The sequence below is a fragment of the Melitaea cinxia genome, chromosome 22 (assembly GCF_905220565.1).
Source record: "Melitaea cinxia chromosome 22, ilMelCinx1.1, whole genome shotgun sequence".
NCBI lineage: Eukaryota > Metazoa > Arthropoda > Insecta > Lepidoptera > Nymphalidae > Melitaea > Melitaea cinxia.
This window is the reverse complement of record NC_059415.1, coordinates 1,570,924-1,589,878: the sequence shown is the minus strand read 5'-3', so window position 1 is coordinate 1,589,878 and position 18,955 is coordinate 1,570,924. Positions and strand designations below refer to the sequence as shown.

The following is an 18,955-nucleotide window of genomic DNA, read 5'->3' as shown; positions in this document are numbered from 1 at the left end:
AACAGGAAATTTCCTGCTCAAAATATGGAGCAGCCCGACTGCGGTAGAACATTGACCTTACAACTGAATAATACTGTTTTCAAGCAGTGTTGTGTTCCTGTGGTGATTAAAGTAACCAGAGCTCCTGGGGGGAATTGGGGGTAGAGTCGACAACGCGCTTGCGTTGCTTCTAGTGTTGCAGAAGTTTATAAGCTATGGTAATCGTTTACCATCAGGTGAGCCGTACGCTTGTTTGCCAACCAAGCTATATATATATTTATTTATTTATTTATTTATTTAGAACCACCAACAGAATTGCATGTTTAAAAAATTTACAATTAGATATATGCAAAGGTATTAAGTATATACATATAATTCCTCTTAAAGGTAGTTACAGCATGCGCTTTAGACAATTGAGTCATCAGCATCAAAAGATTTTAAACATATAGGATTTAAATTAAAAAAAAAATACATACAAAATAAAGAATTAAATACATAACTATTACTATTATAAATTAAGATAAGTTAATATTAGTGCTACATAACTTGATTTGAGGAATCAAATGACTTTAATAGTTTCTTTTTAAATACAGCTAAGTTATCTGCAAAGATGTCTAATGACTTGTTTTTAACTATATATATATATATATATATATATATATATATATATATATATATATATATATATATATATATATATATATATCATTCCTATATCTTATATAAACAACAAAAACGCTGTAAAGCGTGACTCTGAGCGTAATTACTCAACGTTGTTTCACACTATTTTACCCCTCATATTTTCTCATGCGCCTTATCGTTTCTTAAAGAGTAAAATACAAAAAAAACACGCTGGCTTCTTATATAACAAGGTTACAATATCATTATTCAGGCTATTTATATTTAGATATACAATTTAATATATCGATTTTGCTCGAATGACAAATACAAAGTTTCCCCTATCATTATAAGTTGAAGATTGCCATCGGGCGGCCATTACCAGCGACCTAGATAGAACGGAATTTATTTATCGGTTATGATGTGCTTTTCGGTCTGTTTTCTTAAATTATTCATTATTAAACGATTTTTGTTTTAATTTTAGATTAAATGTGAGTAAATGACTTTTGTTAGAACGTAACGTAAGGTAGTGTGCAGCAGGAAATACGAGTTTAGCTCAGTTCAGCCTATTGCAGTCCAGTACTGGACATAGGCCTCCCCAAGTTCGCGCCAGACATCCCAGTCTTCCGCAATCCTTATCCAGCCTACACCGGTAATCTTACGTAGATCGTCGATCCAACGTGCCGGAGGACGTCCCACACTGCGTTTGCCAAGATACGGTCTCCATTCCAGGACCCGTCTGCTCCAACGGTCATCGGAAATACGAGTATCTCAATCGAACCCTTGGGATACTTGCCCTGGGAAATCCTTGACTGGGGAAGTCCTTCAACATTTAAGAATATCAGAGACAGCTAAATAATACTGTTCTCAAAAAGTCTTGTGTTCCTATGGTGAGCGAAAGAAATCCTGAGAATACATTGTACTGATAGCGTAGAGTCGGCAACACGCTTTTGATGCTTCTACTGCCGAAGTCCAAAGTTTACGGTAATCACTCATAATCAGGTGCAAACACTACTAACGATCGTACCACCCGTTATTGGTTTGATCGCTTTCGTTCCGGAAATTTTGACCTAAGAAAAGAACCACGTGGTCAGTGGAAAATGTTGGTCGACAATGACGAATTAAAGGCGATTGTGGAGGCTGATGATCCTAAAACTACAGCTGAATTAGCAGCAGCTTTTGAAGTTAGCACTAAAACAATATTGGTCCATTTGCGTCAAATTGTCAAGGTAAAGAAGCTCGGCAAATTGGTGCCTCACGAATTGAATAAACGCCAGCGCGAAATACGCGTCGAGATGTGCCTTGCACTGCTCAACAGACACACAAACGAAGGCATTTGAATCGCATTGTTACTTGTGGCGAAAAATGGATTCTATTCGACAATCGCAAGCGCTCAGCTAGTTGGTTAGATCCTGGTTCAGTACCTAAAAAATGTAGCTATACCAGTCAGCTGTTACCTATAACACAAGCATTAAGTTGCTTACTTTAGGAACAGATGAACGGTTGCGTATGTTGTAGATATTTATTTTGTAAGAGTAAGTGTACTCGTGACGATGGCGCTTGACAGGATACCGAAATATTGGAAACTTAAAATTATAACAAAAATGGTGTTAAAAATTTTTTTGATTATTATCCGTTATTCTCTAAAGTCTCCATTTCAAGGCATAATAATGGCTTAAGTGATCGTGAACGTTTAAAAACTTACATAGATTTCAATTTTAAGAATATATAAAATATTGAATATGTACTAAATTATATACTAAATAACTAATAAAACCAGTATTAGTTAGCCAACTATATGTTAATTAGGAAGATTTCTTGAACGAGTCCAAACTTTTTTTTACTAAAAAAATTGGGTTAGTTATTTTAAGTTTTTAAAACTATTCTAATTATAATACGAATTTAACATTTATTCAACAGAGAGATAGACAGCACAGGCAAAGTAGCAGCATTTATCAAGTAAACATACATTACCTATATACTAGACTTCAAAGCGTACAAATACTAGTTAATTTAAGTTGAACAATCACACGATATTTCTCTGAAACGTGACATAATCACTACACTGTAGTCTGAACTTTAAAGTCATAGAAATATTACAGTAATCATAAGTATAATTACCAATATGTCTGACTTTAAGTAAGACAATATATAAAAACAATTAAACTTTGAGGGTTGAAATTCTAGAGGGTTTGAATACGAAAAAATTGCATGTTTATACCGTGTACTACTTTTTATGCAAAAATAGTGTACCGTACATGATAATCGAGCCTCGGAGAACACGTTAAGCTGTCGGTCCCGATTATTATCCACCCCATTTATCATCCCGTTAGTTGTCATCTGCCAACACGCAGTGGAGCAGCAAGGTGGATTAAGCTCCAATCCTCTACATGAAGAAATAGGCCTATGCCCAACGGTGGGATGTTACAGGCTGAATGCGAGACAGAGACAACGTCTGTCGAGTAAGCTAGTGAGAAAAGCTGAATGCGTATATGGTAAAACCGGGAGAAATGCCGCAGTGGGATAGATGCCTCATGTTCTAAAAACCTAATATCCCGAACTCACAAATAAAAATTAATCGCATAAATAGGAGTCGAAGTCACCCCGTACCTCAGATATCCACAGATATTCGTGTGGCAAGGACGCGTTTGGATCGAGTGTGTAATTTTCTCCGTGGCGAAACTTACAAACACGTCAAAGTTTTAAAGGTTAGTATTTAAGGTTGTATAATTTTATAAGTAGTAATAAATTCCGTTATATTTTTTATCACGTCTATATACTGGGTCATTGAGTCTGCATATAGTTGTAAATAGATGCTGTTTTGTTTATAATTTATTTAAAAAATATGTGGGCATCTATTCCAATCACAAAGGATAGTTTCCCTGATTTTTTGAGGTATAGGTGCCCTTAGGCGCATCTATCCCTTCATTCACCATATACAGAGTAAGTTTATATGTATAATTTTTTTTTGTGTCTGTTATATTTTTTTATGTATTTACGTATATTTATGTTTGGATGTTTTACTAATTCTAGCAGAACTATGCCACGAAAATATAAAAGAAAGGAAGAAATGCGAGCTCGAATATGTTCTTGGACTATAGAAAACTTACAGTCAGCTTTCGATGAGAAAGTATGATTGTGCAATGTGCATGTTGACACTTGATATGAATATTTTAGACCAACAATTAAGAATTTATACTTTTGTTGAATAAATGCTTGTAAAATTTAATTAAATTTATATATATATATATATATATATATATATATATATATATATATATATATATATATATAGTAATCTGTGTGATATCAAAATTATATTCTAATTATAACAATTAAAAGATATAAAAAACACAAATTTTTTTCATTGCTATGGCCCATGTTTCTTGAAGACAATCGATGTTTTAGGAGTAGCCTTTTTTTTTTTATGTGGGGAAAATCCATCATGGATACCCTCCAGCGCGGGGGCGCCAGAGGGTTATGTCAGACTCCTACTGACTAAAAACCACCACGTGTTAGCAGTCATCCGCCTGGGTGGGGCGAGAGGGGTCGCGCTAGCATTCGCCACCTCGCCTCAGCGGTAGGCCCGGACAAAGCTTCCGGGACCCGGCATGATGGTGGGGTGGCCTCGCTCACAACAAGGCCACCCCTCAGACGTATGGGGTCGTGTCGTCCGGCCGGCCGAAGTCCCCCGACTATCGGCCGCCGACCCCACTATTACGAGGGGGGGAGGAGGTGGGCAAACCGCCTTCTCCTTGCCCCCGTACGTCTGCGTCGGAGCGGGCCAGCAGAGGCATCTTCCTCTCTGGCCCGCTCCGCGGTCTCCTTCTGCGTCATTACCTCTTCGCAGAAGGAGACCACCGCCTGCCACGATCTCTCGCTGTCAAGCATGGCCTTTACGACACTCGGCAGCGAGAGATCCCGTCCGAGAACCGCTGAAAGCGTGCGCCGCTGCGGTTCCCAAGTGGCGCACGCCTCCAGCGTGTGGAGCGCCGTATCTTCTGGCGCTCCACACTCGTGGCAGCCTGGAGTCGCCTCCCGTCTCGCGATTTGGTGCAGGTACTTACCGAAGCACCCATGTCTGGAAAGCACCTGCACCAGACGGAAGGTCAGCGGCCCGAACCGCCGCCTCACCCACTTCCGGAGGACCGGCTTCACTGCGTCCACCGTCCACTGCCCGGGGACTGGCGAAGCCAAGTCCTCCGTCCACCGCTGCAACAGGGTGACCTGCGCCAGCCTCTGCATGCGTGTGAGCTCCTCCCACGTAGGAGACTCCCCCCGGTGGATCTCCTCGCCGCCACAAAATGATATGCTTCGGCGAGGATCTCCGTTTTAGGAGTAGCCTAACCTAACATTTGGTTTTTCGTTTACACGGTTTAAAGGGCATCTATCCTACTCACTATTTTTATGGTGAGGCAACTATCCATATAGGTAGGCATCTATCCTCAAAAAAAAAAAAAAAAAAAAAAAAAAAAAAAAAAAAAAAAAAAAAAAAAAAAAAAAAAAAAAAAGTGTTCACGAAAAGCTAATTTCTGCTTAATCTGCATTTGCTAGGTTGAAAAAAAATAGACATAATTCAACATAAAGAATTGAGCTAGCTACATTAATAAAAATTATTCGTATGAAAATCATATTTTTAAAATTAGGTGGCTATTTCAAAAAGTGAGGCATCTATCCCGGTTTTACTCTACATGAAAGTAATTCAAAAATTCTTTACACAAACATCAATTCACAAATGTTACCTTTGTGACGAAACATTACAATTAAAATGTTTAGCAGGTTTTCTACTCACATTGACGAAATTATCTGTGCTCGTTTGACTCCATCAAAAAAAGTAATTATAGCCCATAAAAAAGAAGAAAAAAAAAAAAAAAAAAAAAAAAGTATCAATAAAGTCTATAATAAAAATAAAATAAAATTTAATTAATACACAATCGCGTCAGGATACAAAAGTTCTCGCAATCGATTTAAGTTTGACAGCTGTAAGCCGGATTCCGGCCGGCGTACGTGACAAACTTTTTTAATAACATGAAGATAAATTCACACGTTATAACCGTAGGTGGGTTTATACTAGACTTTTGCCCTACTCTGTTTTACCCGCTTCATATTCGTACATATAGCCAAGTCCACTCTTAGTTTATGTCGTGATATTTTAAGCTTACTACGTTCTAGATAATACAGCTTCTTCAGTGGAATAAAAGTTTCTTTTACCAATTTCACTTAACTATTAATTTTAACTTACATTAAACTTAATTTTGATATTAATTATATATATGTGTACTAACTAACCCAGCCACGCGTTGCTGTAGCTCATTAATTATAATTTATTAAAATATAATATGTGAATTCTATATTCAAACGCGTCATCTATGTACAATCTAGTAATAGAAATACGGCGCCATCTACCGAATATCTGTGCAACATAGATGCCAAACCGCCATCTATTAGGATTTTATAGAAGTAACCGATAAATACACACTAAAGTCGTATAATAATCATTTTATTTGCGATAACAAATATTGAGATCAATAACTGAAATAAAAACAACCCTACCCCCCAAGTTGGACCATATTACGGATGCTTACAAAATTTGATAAAAATTGTTTCAGTAGTTTCGAAGTTTATCGCTAACATACATCGTGACACGAAATTTTTATATGTACAGGTAACAGTTGCTTTGACTAACGTAAAATATTATGAAACACCAACTTATGAAAAGTTTAAAATTGAAACGAAATAAATCAATATTAAATCAATATAGTGTGATGTGAGCGTAGGCGGTGCGATAATAATCCGGTAACTACGACTCAATTCTCTTTTTGTGTATGGAATTTGTTTAAACGCTTGGGATAATGAAATATCGACGTTTGTTCGCATTCTACATCTCCGAAAAGTCTGTACCAATTTGTCATAGATATGTCTCGTAATAAATATCTTAGCAGGCTTCCAAGTACCTTACAACCACACCTACCCTACAACCTGTAGCTAAATCCTATATAGAGGAATTTTAGATAAACTATTGAGGTGTCATTGAGACAAGACTTATCAGGAAATATCCTGCTCAAATTTGTAGCAGCGCAACTTAAGAAGTGTTGAAACCTCATACATAGATGATTTCAGACAAACCATACTAATTTACAAGTACGTTTGTGCTAAGTAAATAATTTTCGATTCTTATGGACTAATAATTGAAACGATGGTCCGTTACAATGGAAACATACAATATTGGTGTGAGAAATTTGTCAATCCCCACAGCTGTCCGAGTAACGTCTCTATAAAGCGGATGAAGGATTAATAATCCGAACAAATTATTTGTTTTATTTTTAATACATTACTTTTTGAATTTCGAAAATAAAAAAGAACCAGAACTATTTACTTTTCTCGCAATGTTAATACTAAAAGTTAAGCAATGTTATATACTTATTGTTATTGAAAGTTCTTTTTTTTTGTTTGATTGTGCCTATTTTTCAGGTATTTGTGTTATTACTGACATTGAGGTATCTTATGTATCAAGTTTTATTGTCATCGGTTCCAGTTTTTTTCTTAAAATATACATAATAGTGCATTTTTATTAATACTATTAAATTACAGAAATAAATTAAATAGTAAGATAGTTTTAAATGTTGACGATGAATTAATTATTTACATACTCATATAGTCAAACACTTGAGCGATAAATTCAGATTTTTCTACCCACAGGATCATTGTTAGAAGATATGATACGCAGCTAAGGACGACCGAAGCTTATATGATTTCGTGATTTTTGTCAAGTAGACTTAGGATGCCGAACCTTAGGTCAAGTCTACTCTCCATATACCTCGCGATAAATAATATACTAAAAGATGCTACGGAAATTTCATAATGTGTGTTAATCTGGATCATCAACACTCTACTATTAAAATTAGTAAACCTTAAAAGATGGCTGTTAGAATTGGTCACTTTAGCGATTCATTATTATTCTTATACAGCAGTCATAAACATATTGACGCAATTTTTAGACATGTGTAACGCCACACCATATTGTCTAGCCGAGCCTTATGACGCCACGCCATAGCCAAGTGAAGCTAAGCCAAAGGCTACACGGTTCGTTAACGATCTTCCGGTTGTGAGTGACATTACGTTTAACCGCCAAATAAAGAGGGTATAAATGCTCCGATTGTTTATTTGTGTAATTATTCTTGTGTTAGCATTGAAATAAGTGGAAACGCTGCCAGTTATTAATAAAGTAATAGTTGTATAAAGTGCGTACGTGTTTGTTTTAACTCTGCCGTTTTACCTCTTAAGCCACGCAACAAAGTTAGGCTGTAATTACATTTTTTTAATCTGTCGTTACTTTGGAAAAACATTGTTTCACAAATCATTTTATCAAATCTTTTTCGGCTACATTACTCGAATTCGTTTATTTATTTATTTTTTTAGTTTTGTTTGTATTTTAAATATTGTGTCAACATCTTTGTGTTTTTTTCTTCTTTATTTTATTATCGATTACAAAATAAAGTCAGTACTCTAAGCTATTTATATATTATGGCTACATTAGCTATAGTACAACCGCCTTTGATGCGACAAATCATTAACATAATCACGGGTAAAACTGCACGGGTTGGCTAGTTAAATTATGACATTTCAGTTCCAAACTCACAGACGTGATTTGAATAACACGATAGCAGTGGAGCAAGGCGGCATAATTATAGAGGGAAACATCTTAAGCTTAACGGATGACAGAGCAGCCGTGTTCATCTCAATGTCAGCGGCAGAGAGGTTTGTATATTTTAGTAGCCTCGATACAAGTAACGAGTGCCTTACTGGTTCTATTTATTAAATAAGGTGTTCGACTCTGCGAACTCTGAACTGCATTCGTTCAAATGGGAGGTTCTGTAAGTATAATATATCACGTTTTGCGTAAAAAGAGCTAATAAAAATAGCATCGGATGGTTATGCAGAAGTACGTTGCTTGAGTAGCTCGTATATTAAGACAAAGTAAAGTTTAAAAAGGGATTGGTATTTTTTTGTCACTTGGAACGTGATCTTCAGCACCCTACATTTGAAGGAACGTAGCTACGAGTCGAACATTCTATATGTCTGCAAATCATTCTCTTGACCATACAACATACACCACTCACAAAAACAGACGCGCACACGCAAACACACACACAAGACATAAGAAACTTTAATTGTACTGAAAATTATATATAACTATCTTATCCTAAAAACAGACTAAAATAAAACCTATAAAATAATAATTTACATTAACACCAATATCCACAATGTCACTAACAAAAACAAATTAAACATAGTTTGGGATTAAGCAGAAAGCTCCGGAATGTTCTAAGATTATACACCTAATTAAATAAGTATTATGTATCAACCAAACAGTCTGTCCCTAAAATCTTTTCGGAAGGTGGATTTTTGACGCCTTCTTAAATCGGCCGCTTAATCCTTGGATGTTTTACTTTTTACATACGAAATTAATTCCTCTTAATGTACTGGCGTCAAAAACAAATCTTCCCTTATAATTTTATATAATGTATATTGAATAGTTCATTTTCATAATTTTTATTGAAGAATACTAAGGTAAATTATTATGATTTTGTTAATTATTATGCTATATATAATGTGCTGTGTGGCTACAGTACTAAAGAATATAGCTCCTCTCTTCCCGTGGGTGTCGTAAGAGGCGACTAAGGGCTAACGTAGTTCCGCTACCATCTTGGAACTTAAAAAGCCGACGGGTGGCCGGGATAACCGCCCAACTGCTGGCTTTGAAATACACAGGCCGAAGACGGGCAGCAGCGTCTTCGGTGCGACAAAGCCAGGCCTGCGGTCACCAACCCGCCTGCCCAGTGGCATGGGCAAAACACATGAGTTCACGTTACTTTTGGCGTAAGCTTGTGGAGGCCTATGTCCAGCAGTGGACTCTATATGCTGTAATGATATAATGTGCTAGCTTAAATAAAATTTAAAAAAAATAGTCTAAATTAAATTACAAAAGATACATTTCCTTTTCTCTTTTTTTAAGCCTTTCTCATAAATTTTTGACACGAATAAATATATGAGTATTGTTTGAATTATTATTGTTTTATATTATTGTATGTGACTGTAATTGCAATTCTTATGTTGAGGATTTGTTTATTAATGGAGACATTTATTTTTTTATATGTACGACTAGGTCGGCAAACAAGCGTACGGCTCACCTCATGGTAAGCGATTACCTTAGCTGCAACAACACCAGAAGCATCGCAAGCGCGTTGCCGACTCAATCCCCAACCCCCTCCCCCCGGAAGTTCTGGTCACCTTACTCACCAAAAAGAACACAACACTGTTGAAAGCAGTATTACTTAGCTGTCATTTTCTGTAAGGTCGAGGTACTACCCCAGTCAGGCTGCTCTATATTTTGAACAGGAAATTTCTGCTATGTCCACATACTTACTACTTTATTAATCTAAAACTGTTCCTGATTCCTGTTTTTTTCTGATTTTTAATAACCATTGATAAGTGTAGGTGATGCATGGTAATTAATGCTAATTAAAAATAAATATATATATAAAAATTAAATGAGCTCAATTTTTACTGACCGTACATGGAGTTGTCAGTTATAAGCGGGTGGATTTAATTGTTTGGAACAGGGTCCAGCTTATCTAAAAAATACCACATTCCTTTCATTATGAAAATTAAAAAAGGTTAAACAATTCGTGTTTATTTTTAAAAGGTTGCGTTCTGTGTGAATTTTGTTTTTTTTTTATAAGTTATTGTTTACATTTTTCAATGTTTGACTAGTTGTTTTCATTTCTTTTTTCAAATTTATTCTGTCTAATAATAATTTAATAGATAATAATATGCTATGTAGTTACGACAGTAAAGAATATAGCCACCCCCTCTCTTCCCGTGTGTGTCTAAGTGTCTAACGAACTTGTGGAGGCGTATGTCCAGCAGTGGACTGCGATAGACTTAAGTGAGATAATAATATGATAAATATCCATAAAACAAAATGTGAATGTTAAAAAAAAATTAATTATTATTAGAAATAGTATTTTGTTACTTGCCTTTGAGTAATAAGTATTCTAATACTTGCTGGCATTTTCGGTATAGAGATGTGAAGGTGATATTAAGGCTCACATTTGGAATTATTTTTCTCACCTAGTTTTATGGATTTTCTATAGTGCTTTAAGCCCGTAAAGAAATTTTTCTCAGTCTATATATATAAAAATGAATGTTTGTCTGTATGTTCTTTATAGAATCGTAAAATATGCATTTGATCATGACATGATCTTCAGTAAAGCATTGTGGATGAGCCCAAAAAGTTTTAGTAGCAACGCGCGCAATAATTGTGTTTGCTGGCAAACGAAAAAAAAACCGATTTCAGTTACATCGACAAGTAATACAACGTGGGTAGACAAAAAAATATTCAAGTAAATACGCATTATCAAAGATTACTCCAAAAGTTGTAATCAGATCTGGATGAAATTTAAATGTGACCACATGATATACATCGGCTTTCGATTAAATTAAAAATCATCAAAATCGGTAAACCCAGTAAACAATTATGCGGATTTTCGAAGGTTTACCTCGATTTCTCTGGGATCCCATCATCAGATCCTGGTTTTCTTAGCATGGTACTATGCTTAGGATATCTCCTTTCCAACAAAAAAAGAATTATCATTTATGAAATACATTATACGGTCTGACTGTATATATTGAGTAACCTCCTCTTTTTTTGAAGTCGGTTAAAAATATATGATTATTGTTATTATTGATACTTTTTGGTACCTCAATTACCTATCAGATTAAATTTTCAATAGATAAAACTGTCTTATATGCTTTGCTGTTTCATATCAAAGTGTTAATAAATATTTATTAAATATATCAATTAAATTTTAGATTTTACCGGTTACAACCTGTAAAATCAACAATTTTATTTTATTGTAACTAAAGGATGTTATTAAGGTGAAACATGCTTTAAAGGCCCGGTAGTACTCTATCAGCTACCGGCAAACCGGTGTTCGGTTATAACTCTTTATGCCGTGCAACAAAAATATCGTAAAAAAAAACAGACATATAAATTCTCATCAATATTGTCCACAACAAAAAGGGCATCAGAATCACGGCCTAGTTGACAACGGTCCATAGCTATTCTGACATTCTTAGCAACTTGTATTATCGAATCTAAGTGGAAACTAAGTCCACTTACACCAAAAAGGGTATCTTAAAGTTAGTGCTGATACGATCCGGATTTAAAGGGCCGGAACACGAAAGTATCGCGTGCTCGGAGATTTCCAAGCGAACTTTTCGTGAGAAATTTATGTTAGTCGACCTTTTCGTTTCTTGAAAGCGTTTACAATAAACAATATATAGTTTTTTTAAGTTATTTCTATTTGATTTATATGTGGAATTATACAATTGAACGGAAATTTTGTTTCGGGTGGTCATGGTCAAACATATTCGATAACGATTGTTCGCAGCCTGTTACTGTTATTGTATACTATATATATAACTACTTAAACTCTGAAGTTAGATATATACTTTTCATTTTTAACGTCATGGGTACTTTTGGCACGTTAGGGAAAAATGAAGAGGGTAAATTTTCGCGCTACGCGCGCACACCGTCAAAAAAACCGACAGCCTAAAGCTAGCTAGTCAACGAAGAAGAAATTAGCAACGTGGATTTAGCTGGCCAATGAAGTATAACTTCTTACGTGCATACATAAGTACCCACACACACTTCTTTATCTTACTAGGGTAACAAACAAGCGTATGGTCCACTTGGTGGTGAGCGCTCATCGTAACCCATATGTATAGGCCTATGAAATCAAGAATCCTGCTCATGAGTTTTGGCCACCTTACTCACCACAAGAAAACAATGCTACTTAATAGAAGTGTTATTTAGTTGTGATCTTCTGTAAAGACAAGGTATGCCAGTGTGCTAGTTGGGTTGCCCCATATCACTATCCATCCAACTCCATATGTTTCCTACCGTCTGCCACCCCAATAAAACTCTGTGTTCTATCTCACAAAAGAGATTAAATGGAGGTAAATTACATTCACACTCTGATAAACATTTTTTTTTTCTGAATAAAAATTATCCAGAGTCCATGTAACGTGAACTTAAATCATGTCCGACATTCATTCAGTTTTTTTGGCACGATTCCTGACCAAAACATGAACATGGACAGACAAACACAAATTAAAATAAAATACGTTTTCTCCTTCAGTCAAATATAGAATACCCAACAAAAATTCCGGAATATAACAATATCTCATCATCAAGAATTTGACCTTTTACAGTTTTATCATATTATAATATTCAAAATTATTTTAAGCATTTGCTCCAACATTGTCACACAATCGCCAACCTTTGATCCAACATTACTCACAGGACACATACATAGTTGAAAATAACCTAGTTGTATATTTGGTCCGCTATGCACTACCTGAGAACAGTCATGTGTCACGACCTATATTTTATTTATGAGATTCATTCTTATACTGGGTATAGTGATGTGAAAATTTTCTATTTAATGTTGTCGATGATAAGTACATTTAATTAATAAAGATGACACATTTTAATTTAGGTATACGAGTAGTACCAGTATTTTAGTTATGGCTTAGTAATAATATTTTAGTTATAGCTTGACATTTCATAGCCTATTTAAATAATTATTTATAAGATGCACTTATTACATTTAAAATTAATCAAAGAACAAAAACAAATCGTATGAGTCAACTAGTTATAAACAGAGAGTATGATAAGTTTGGTATATAAGTTTGATATAATATAATAGTTACAAAAAAAAAACTATATTTTTTTTTGTTAACTGCGAAGACCTTAGAAAATAAAAATATTATATGATAGTAATCCTCTGTAATATACTCGAATATTAAATTCCAGACCCCTTTATATCATATAATACAAGGCTTGGCAATCAAAATAAAAATATGAAAATGACTCTATAAAAAGAGTCTTTCGGATCTCCTTATTTTTAACCGACTTCAAAAAAGGAGGATTTTACTCAATTGGACCGTATTTGTTTTTTTTTAATGTATGTTCCGGGATAACTTTGTTTATGAACCGATTTTGATAATACTTTTTTTGTTGGAAAGGAGATATCCCTGGTGTGTTACCATGATAAGAAAACCAGGATCCGATGATGGGATCACAGAGAAATCGAGGGAAACTCGAAAATCCGCATAACTTGTTACTGGGTGTACCGATTTTGATAATTTTCAATTTAATCCGAACCGATGTTTATCATGTGGTCATATTTAAATTTCATCGAGATTTGATTACAACTTTTGGAGTAATCTTTTATAATGCGTATTTACTTGACTAATTTTTCGTCTACCTACATTGTATTACTTGTCGATATAATCGAAGTCGGTTTTTTTTTCGTTTGCCTGCTAACACAATTATTGTCACTTAATTCTTGTTTGACTACTTTACCTGAATGTCGCATATGAGACGTTTATTTATTGTTCTTATTTTAGTATTGTAAGGTTGTCATAAAAACTATGTATTTCTAACAAGTACGTTGATACTAATAACTTTTTAAATTTGGTTTATTTTTACATTATAAAAAAAAATTGTTTTGTAAAAATGGCATTATAATGCATATGCATAGGCATAATTAAATGTTAATGTAAACTTTTTGTCATTCCGAAATTTTACAATATAATATATATTCACAATTCACAACTTAAGAACTAATTATTTACAGATAGTTACTGTATAAATTATGGCCGCGTGGAGTGGTGCCAAGAATGCTGGCAGCGTTTCACCGTTGAATCGCTTTGCCGATTTTCTGAGCAAACAATGCACCAGTCCTCTTGCCACCAGTGGAAGCAATAAGACGAGAAGTTATCTCTTTTAACAATACTTCTTTAAAATCGATGTTAATATTGCATTTTTATCAACTCGATTTAGGCACATATCGATGTTTAGCGTCACATCACCATGGTATCCTTTATGAAGAAATTCCGCGTTTCGTTGCGCTCATACTGGTGCTGAGAAGACATATATCATATTATAACATTATTTTTAATAAAAAAGTACATATATACAATTGCATTTTTAACAAATTATTGGAATATTTTATGTTTATTTGATATAAATACAGATTTATTCTCTTAATTTTTTTTTATTTGTTAAATTATATTTCAGTATTTGTTTCTTTAAGAAAAACTTATATGATGTGCAAAATATGGATACGTAATGACTACTTAGTTCTTATAAATAGCAATGATATTTCCGTTTTTAACTCGAATAAAAACGTCGTAGGTATAATGCTTACGTAAAAACTTTAAATAATATATTATAGTGATATACATACTCGTATATTGGCTTAAAAATTATTGATTTTTTTTTATTTTTAATATAAAGTATTAAAAAAAACTTTATTTTGTAATAATGACAGTCACAGAGTCACAACCCGTCTGTATCACTGTTCTTTATGCAGTATCTTAAAAATTCAAATTAGAAATCTATTCAGCAGTCTTTCGCTTACAATCTTAAATGTTTGGCATCGCTTCGGAGCTCGTTCAATAAAAACGCGACCGCGTGACGCCGGGGTATAGTCGAGATCGATTATACCTATGTATTTGTATGTACTACTATTTACAACGTATCATAAAAGTGGAAACTTTGTGCTTTTTTTTTAAGCACGTAAAAGATTATTACATATATCTTAGTTATTATTAAATGTACTGTGGCCTGTTCTTGTATATTTTTAGAATTTTTAAGGACGATGTTATATTAGCCTGACAAAAATAGACACTGTAGCTTTAACCTTTTTAATTAGCAACAAAAAAAGAAAAAGGTCTATGTTACAACCGTTTTTTTTTTTTCATAAATAAGTTACGAGGAAACGTGTAGCTTAAGCTAACTTCTTTAGTTCTCATGTGTCTTAACTATTTGATGTATTTGGCCGTACTTAAGGTGTCATTAATCAAATCATAAAGATGTGACGTGGATCAACAACAAAAGTTCTGTTACATTTATTTTCGTTTATAGGTATATGAGTTTTCTAATGGGTGGAATATTACTCAGACAAGAATAATTTACTTCAATCTTATCTTACCTCTCTATCTAATCTATCTTATATACTTAATTTATCAAATTATTTATGTAAAATTTTCGAGTATATTATTACACCAAGCTAACACATTAAAAACATATAGACTAATTTGAAATCTTATATATAAAATTCTCGTGTCACAAAGTTAATTACCATACTCCTCCAAAATGGCTGGATCGATTTTTATAAAATTTTATGTGCAAATCGGGTAGGTCTGAGAATCGGCCAACATCTATTTTTCATACCCTAAGTTATAAGGGAGGGGTGATTAAGGGGATTTATAACATATATGGCAAAACAACGTTTGCCGGATCAGCTAGTATGAATATAAATATTGTTACATAGGTATTGTATGTTAAATGTTATTATGGTTGTCAAGCAACAGTTTATTAGACGGAATCTTGCAGTGCCTCGATAGTAGGACGACCCCGTGACGCCTCGGTACACTCGACTTAATATTATTTGGATTATAAAATATTACCAAGAAGAAAATGTTTTTAATTATAGGTAGTATATGTGCTTAGGATAATTACGATTTGTCAATTTACTCGTATGATAATGATATGGTTTTTGAATTATTAATAATCACTTAAATAAGGAAATTGTAAATATGTTTTGTCTTATTGTATATGTAGGTAGGTACATACTTCTGTATTATGGTCAAAGAGTGAAAGTTGTGCATCTTAACCAAATAAGTTCAAATTTAAACTAGTGATGTAAGAATTACCAAATATTTCCTATTTATAAAATTTAATCAAGCTACGTGTCGTTGAACAAATTTTAAGACTTAAGTATGTATAACGCTTCAGCCTGTAATATCCCACTGTTGGGCAGGCCTCTTTCCCCATGCAGGAGAAGGATCAGAGCTTAATCCACCACGCTGCTCCAATGCGCTTGGCGGATATAGGGAATATATATACCATGAGTACTACTACTATGAGTACTACTACTATGAGTACCTAACGATCGCGATCAGGTGTACATGATAACAACCGGGAACGACGGCTTAACGTGCTCTCCGAGGCACGGTGGGGAGACTCACAAGGACTGCACAAACGCTCAGACCATGGCAAACACCTGTATGACCAATACAAATGTTTGTCATGTGCGGGGATCGAAACCGCAACCGCCAGCGCAACAGGCACAATCCATGGCTGTGACCGTTGCGCCAACGCGACTTTATGTATATTTATTGTATACTTACAAACCCGTAGTGAACATTCTTGCATATCGAACTGTCGTCCTACTTTTTAAAACTATATTGTGCATAACTATGAGAAATTTACAGTAGGTAAGTACAGTTTATTTATTTATTTTATTTTTCTTTGATAATTTTGCATTATTTTTAACGGATTAAGTTATCCGAAATATACCTTAGTATGTGAGCTTATGGCTTTAGATTTAACCCATAATTTGACCAATTACAAAACAGTACCTACGTTATTCCACTGATAAATAATTCTTGCATAATTTTTGACGAATCTTTATATAAGTGCCTAATCTTTATTTATAATATGGATTCAAAAATAGGCATGGTATATACGCCAGACTTTTCGCGTTAATCTATATTTCTACCAATTAGTTACAAAAAGCGCCAAACGGTACATATTTTTATCAATACATTGATAGGTAATCTTGCATAATTTTGACAGATCAAGCGACATAAGCAGCATTTTTATACAGCTTAAATCGAGGTTAACCCACATTTCGAACAAGACCTAATGGCAACCGTCCAAGCTAAAAAGCAGAAGTCATCAATAGGCGGTAACAAATCGATTGCAATTATAGCAATCATGGTGGAGTGCACTCCAACTTGAGCTGTTTGCATCTTGGTCATTAAACAATAATAATAACTAGACAAAATATAGCGAATAACATAAGGCTACCAACGTTTTACACTCAATCCTAACTCTAAAGAAGGTTTTACAACATAAATTTTATCACTTATCATACTTTATTATACAGCACAGCAGATTAAAAATAACTCAAAATTCCAAAATCAGAGGCCATGATTATTTGATGATTATTCATTGAAGTTGACCAGTTCTTGCACCTGTATAGGCCACTACGTTTTCTGATGTATCGAATACATAAGCATTTTTTAGGTGTTTGTATGGGGTAACGATGGGTTTAATTCTGCGATCGAGTAGTATGTATAATAGTTTTTCGTGGAACGAAACACATACCGTTCCAAAGTTACGCAACTAAAGAAAGGAACTTACTTCGCTCGTCAAAACTCGACAATGTTGGTTTTTATGATTCAAGGCGCTGAACTTTAATGCTTACCAAATGCAATTGATTCGCAAATTACAATACTTTTAAATCGAATAATAAAAATCGAAAGGAATAAAAGGAATTACTACATACGTCTTTTGGAACTGAAGTTGTACTTCCGTCCAAAAAACCCTGATTCCTTTTAGTGGTCAATTCCGGTGTGACCAAAAACAAACAAAAAAAACCTTTACTTTAATGAAAATCTGTAGTAATTTTTAAATACTAGTAGATCTTGAAATGTAATTTTAAATAAACCTAGAATCGTGATATCGAATGAATCAATTAATTCATTTGAATCGAAATAGCGGGAACTATATTAATTGGTAAAATGAAAACATGGATTGTCAGGTTATCATGATACTTTTGAAATAATACTTCTTAACGCACGCTGGACTCGGGGACTAAGATGATGAATGCATAACGAGAGCGTTACGAAAAGTGTGATTGGGCGAAGTGAACGGAAGTTGAGAGAGATATATAAGTTAATGAAAATAGAAAGTTTTACTTCTAGTCGTGTGGTTTAAATACATTCATATATCTCAAACCCTACTGTACATCACATACCTACATATACGAGTAATGTAACAAATGTAATTTAAATTTAAGTAACCGGTACACTATCTGACAGTTAGAAAAAAAAGATTGAAAGTCAACGTTATGCAAAGTAATACAATTTAATGCATTATTTAACCCTCGTTTACCTCTTCGATCCTTTCGAGTTACTTTCGAGTTATCCTTCAATCCTGGGTGCTAAGCATCCCTTGTCAGATAAGCACAGCTCAAAAAAGAATTTCTCTATTATTATCTTACTTTCTATACTAAAAATTAATAATAATACATTTTTGGATCAAAACAAAGTCGCTAACTGTACTTATCATTTCTTTATAGATTTTCTGCCAGCCTTGCCGTTTATTGCATTTTATTTCGGAACAGCGACCTCGCATACCGAACTGTCAACGGTTCTACACCCCTAGCAAATACAGCCACGATAAAACTCTGTCGCAGTAAACACTTACGAT

General features: G+C 34.3%; 1 long non-coding RNA gene across 1 annotated transcript; it reads left to right on the top strand.

Annotated features, from left to right (window-relative positions):
* Nucleotides 1–1,900: 1,900 nt before the first annotated feature.
* On the top strand, nucleotides 1,901–4,951 carry LOC123664689. Its single transcript, XR_006744866.1, has 3 exons — nucleotides 1,901–2,030; nucleotides 4,252–4,253; nucleotides 4,940–4,951. It is a non-coding gene; the product is annotated as an uncharacterized LOC123664689 (long non-coding RNA).
* The last annotated feature ends 14,004 nt before the right edge of the window (nucleotides 4,952–18,955 follow it).